The sequence below is a fragment of the Quercus robur genome, chromosome 11 (assembly GCF_932294415.1).
Source record: "Quercus robur chromosome 11, dhQueRobu3.1, whole genome shotgun sequence".
Classification (NCBI taxonomy): domain Eukaryota; kingdom Viridiplantae; phylum Streptophyta; class Magnoliopsida; order Fagales; family Fagaceae; genus Quercus; species Quercus robur.
The window spans coordinates 7,929,862-7,935,884 of NC_065544.1; positions in this window are offsets into that span (position 1 = coordinate 7,929,862).

The following is a 6,023-nucleotide window of genomic DNA, read 5'->3' on the forward strand; positions in this document are numbered from 1 at the left end:
TTTGGGTGCAATTATTTCCAAATTTTTTAGATTTTATTGACAAAATTATTGTTGGTATACAAGTGTAAGCATTCCCATGCAAAAAGAAACGCATTTTGGATCATAAAAAAATCTACCTTTATCAATTTTACATTATTATTTTAATGATTTATTATATATCCTATACTATATTCTCTTTGTCACTTTATTGAATATTCTTAATTTTTTATTCAATTTTACATTATCATTTTAACAGTACACTTTACGTCTCATATTCTATTTTGCTTTGTGCTATTAAAGGTATTAATAGTGAAACAAAATAATATATTGTTCTAAGAAATGATCAGGTCTTTCTGGTGGAGGCTGCCCCTCATCAAAGGGGATGGGCCAGGGGGTAAGAGCTCGAAAGGACTTAATAATTCCTCCTTTTTTCCAAAGTCAAATTAGTTGGCTAAACATGGAAACGTGGGGAAAATAAAAAATGTTAAAAGAACACATTTACTACAATGGTGAGTTTTGATTAAAGCAATATAGCTTCTAATTGAATCTATGATTGAAACAATTTTTATTATACATTAATCATAAATTCACAATATATCAAATCAATAATTGAGAAAATTTTGAGAGCAACTCTGGCCGTGCACTTAAAAAGTGAGTTACTAGTGCGCATTCACAGAATTAATCACAATGGTCAATACCTCAAGTCTTTCCATACTGTCGTTTTTTCAGCAACCAATAAGGTAAGTTCTGAATCTTTGGGTGAAGTTATTTCCAATTTTTTAGATTTATTGCCAAAATTATTGTTGGTATACAAGTGTAGGCATTCCCACGCAAAAAGAAACTCATTTTGGATCATCAAAAAAGTTATTTTATCTATTTTACATTCATTTTAATGATTTATCATACATCTTATACTATATTCTCTTATCACTTTATTTGAATATTTTTTTTTATTATTTAATTTTACATTATCATTTTAACAATACACCTTACATCTCATATTTGATTTTGTTTTGTGCAATTAAAATATTAGTAGTGGAATAAAATAATATATTGTTCTAAGAAATGATCAAGTCTTTCTGGTGGAGGCTACCCCTCATCAAAGGGGATGGGCCAGGGGGAAAGAGAAAGACCATGAAAGGACTTAATAATTCCTTCTTTCTGGTGGAGGCTGCCCCTCATCAAAGGGGATGGGCCAAGGGGGAAAGAGAAAGACTATGAAAGGAATTAATAATTCCTCCTTTTTGGTGGTGGCTGCCCCTCATCAAAGGGGATGGGCCAGGGGGAAAGAGAAAGACCATGAAGGACTTAATAATTCCTCCTTTCTTTCAAAGTGATCAAATTGGCTAGCTAAACATGGAAACGTGGAATACGTGGGGAAAATGAAAAATGTTAATAGAACATATTTATTAAGATGGTGATTTGTGATTAAAGCAATATAACTTCTAATTGGATCTATGATTGATACAGTTTTTATTATACATTAATCACAAATTCACAATATATCGCATCAATAATTGAGAAAAAAAAATACCACCGCGTACCCTTGGTGCAGTGGTCACTCCACTAGTATAAGTGCTTGTGGAGTGTGGGGGGGGTAAGAGCCGAGGTTCAAGTCTCTATGAGGGAGCTTCGCATACATATACTTATATTAGGCTATAGTAGAATTTCTATCTTGTATTAAAAATAAAAAAAAAAAAAAAAAAAAAAAAAAAAAGAGAGAAATTTTTTTATGAGAAGAGACTTCTTAAATAAAAATCCAATTTCACAATTTCCTAACAAAAAATAAAAAAGTAAGAAAAAATTGCACTTTTTAATTTTTAATAATTCAAAGTATGGTTTTTTCTTTTTTTATACAAGATAAAAACTTCTATTTTAGCCTAATTTAAGTGTAAATGTATGTGAAACTCTCTCCTGGAAACTTGAACCTCGGCCTTGCCCCCCAACACCCTACAAGAACTTTGTATTTGTAGAGTAACAATCAAGCTAAGAGTGCATGGTGGTAAAGTATGATTAAATAACCTAATAATTGTGCCCAATTAACATTGTCATCTATCATGAATTAATGTATATAAGTTTATTTTATTTTATTTTATTTTATAAGATAATGTATGTATGTTAGTTAAAGGTAAAAGTACTAAATGAATGAGACAACATTAATGACTAGTCACTACTTAGGTGATTAGGACATTAACTAATAATAGATCATGATATGGGTTCAAGCTCCATAGTAAACTTCTATTTTAGCCTAATTTAAGTATATATATGTGTAAAACTCTTTCTTAGAGACTTGAACCCCAGTCTTGCCCCTCAACACCCTACAAGAATTTTGTATTTGTGGAGTAACAATCAAGCCAAGAGTGCATGGTGATAAAGTATGGTTAAATAACCTAACAATTGTGCCCAATTAACATTGTCATTTATCGTGAATTAATGTATGTAAGTTTTTTTTTTTTTTTTTTTTATAAGATAATGTATGTATGTTAGTTAAAGGTAAAAGTACTAAATGAGTGAGACAACATTAATGACTAGTCACTACTTAGGTGATTAGAACATTAACTAATAATAGATCATGATATGGGTTCAAGCTCCATGGTAACTTGACTAAATTTACACCTTTTAAGGTCATATATTCTCATTAAATCCAATGGTCAATAAAATACTATTTTCCAATAATTAACGTAGAGATATTGACGGAGATCATATTGTCAAACATTGGTAGAGCCAATATTTAGTATACTAAGGATACTATAAATATTTCTCTAAGAGTAAAGATTAGTGACGCACCACTAACATTTACTCTAAAGAGTATCATGAATTTTTGGACTTAATTTTCTTTATTTATTTACATTTATCAAATCTAAGGGGTGTTTTGGATAGTTTTCCTTCTATTTGGCATTTCCGAAAATTGACCTCGACAAATTTCAAATCAGATTCCTTTGATTTTGGACATAAAAAACCAGTTAATTTCAAGTAAGAATTTTTTGTTATTGTATGTCACATAACCTCGCTTTTTAAATCAACATAACCTTACTCCTATTGGCTGTGATTGGCAACAAGAATCATAATCCTCAATTAAATCCATGTTCAGTATATGATTAAGAGAGTGAATAGATATCAAACTAAAACCTTGAACTCTAAATCTAAAGGGTTAAAAAGGACCGAATAGAAAAAGTCCATAGTGGCTAATCCATCCAAGCTCAATTGGAAATGCTATATCTTTTCTAGATTTGAAAAATTATGGAAAATTAATTAATTTAACACGGAAAATGAGTTCAAATTTTGCATAAAATTGATCAAAACTTGTAAAACAAAATTGCATGATCAAAACAATTTAAAGAACTCAATTCAAACTCAAACCACAACCATCTGTTATATAATATCAATATGGCTTGCCAATCCACAATCTTTGCCCTAGATGTTTTGCTTGATAGATCTGAACTGCATCTTCATATATAGTTCTCAACTCCATGGTATCCACTAGAACTAGAGGACAATATTAGTAAATAATCACTTCCTAACCTCAAACTTATTTAACCCAAGCAAGTTGAGGTGAATGGAGGGTACATATCAAGCAGGTTGAGGTGGAGTGTTGTTGACGAGGAGGTATCTTTTGCAACTGGCATATAAAACATTCTCCCTCTCGAACCCCACAATTTTGTGTGACTCACATGTTGTGATAGAGAGGCTGCATATGCCAAATACATAAGATAATTATCAGTGACTGATAACCTGATTGCATGGATTTGCTCAATATGCCCTAAAAATATTGTATAGCACCCAAGTCGACAAGGGAGTACTTTGATCACATGGCTTCTTTGTCTGGAAAACTTGTCATCTCAACTTTTAGGCAATAGGGACAACTTTTGTAGGTCAAAATCCATAATTTCAGTAAGGAAGAGAACAAAGTTTCTCGTCTTTTATTCCTAGAGAGCCTCTTTCACATGTCTAGTTTGTTCCAATGCTTGGCTGGCTCCAGATGCTTGTCTATATAACTATTCTCTCTCTCTCTCTCTCTCTCTCTCTCTCTCTCTCTCTCTCTCTCTCTCTCTCTCTCTCTCTCTCTCTCATGGTTGATTATTCATCCTACCACATCCTCATTGAATAAGCATAATATCATCACATACATGAATCAAAGCCAATAGAGCTCCTAGCTTGGTGGAAAAATAAAAATGAGGAGGGCTTATCTATGAGTATGCAAAAACTGTTCCTTATTGGAGCCAAACAAATACAATTCAACATGTTCCATCAAAATCCATAGCAACTAAATTAGAAAAACCATGTTTTTTGTAAGATGGTAGTGCTGATGGCTGCTACAAAATAGTTCCATGCCTTGACAAAATTCAGTACTATTGATGTCACGATTTAATGGCCTGGAATGATTTGCGGTTAATAATCGTTGTCGATGGGCTAGCCCGGCCTGTTTTTACTTGGCCCATAGGGCTATTAGGCTGGGTCAAAGGAGCCGTTAACCAATCAATAGGCGGAAATGGACCGGGCTAAAAGGGAAAATCTTAATCTATGGCCCTGCTTATGGGTAATGTTCATTTTATTTTTAGTGGGCTGGGTTACCAGGTTAGGCCCAATGGGCTATCCATAGGCTTTTTAATTTTTTTTTAAATTTTTTTTTAAAGAAAAAAAAAATCAAACTACTATTTTTTAAAGGAAAGAATCAAAGAATTCAAAAAAATATTTAATTTCTTTACTGTCAAAACCTAATAAATTTTTTTGCTAAGGTTTTAAATAGTATTTTTTTTTTCTATCTTTTAATAAACAAAATGTCTAGCGTTTATTTTATTTTTTTTAATAAAATTACCAAGCTATTTGCAAAAAGATATATTTAGAAAATATAATTTAGCTCAATCACGAATTTAAAGTAATGGCCTCTCATATCCTAGGGATTTAACTTGGAGCTCATTTTACTTGCCTTATTTGACTGAACCCTAGAATTAAGCAAAGACTAACTAAAAGGGAAGGAAAATAAAAGGCAAATATTTACAAAAGATTAAAATATTTTTGGTGCTTTAGGTTTTATAAATAAAATTAAAAGAAAACAAACAATGGCAGAAAATAAGAGGGAAAACTATACAACACTTATTACAATCAAGGGAAAAAAAGAAGAAGAAAAAGAAGAAGAAAGAAAGTCAGAATCTGGATTCTATTAAAGAATGCGTATGTAATGTGTCATTATGTCGGAATAAGTAACTGGGCTTCAACCAGATTTTCAGATTCATATTATTTCTAGAAAATGAAATTAAAACATAAGTAAACAACATGTTATCATTTAAATTATCATACATCATGAATTATATTAATAACAAAATATAAAAACGAAGGAAAAAAAAAAAAAACATAACACAATATACCAGGCATCATATTAGTAACAAAACATATAAACAAATAAAAAATAACATAAAACTATACATCACACATCATATTAATAACAAAACATAAAAATAAAAATAAAATAAATTTTAAAAAAAATGACACAAAGCAATAATAATAATAATAATCATCATCATCCATATCTCACTCTTTTAGCACCTTACATGGATGTAAATGACCAGTCTAATGGTTGAGATGATTTTTTTTTTTTTTTTTTTTTTTTGAAGTGATGGTTGAAATGAACTACTGCAACTATGTTTGTGAATCAACATCTTGAACAAAGGTGAGATTGTTTTGATATTTTGGTGTAGAAACTTAAGACTAATGAAATGATGACTAAATGATCATAAAAATAGTGAGTTTAATTCAGAAATCATGAGAAAAATTTAGCTTTCTTGCTACTAAAGTTTAGAAAACTCAATCAAGTTCTTACAAAAACTGTTCTTACACTCTTTGAAACTTAAAAGTATTCTGGAATGATTTGGCAAAACTTCGCTATGAGTGTAAAAAGTGGGATCTTTTGAAGGTGGAAAGTGAGGGTATTTATAGAGTTTATTAGACTTTAGGGTTTGGTGGGACATTCTGGCTGGCCATTTGGCCAAGCTGATTGACTAGAAGATCCCACCAGAATAAAAGTGAAGTGATTTTAGGCTTTTGTC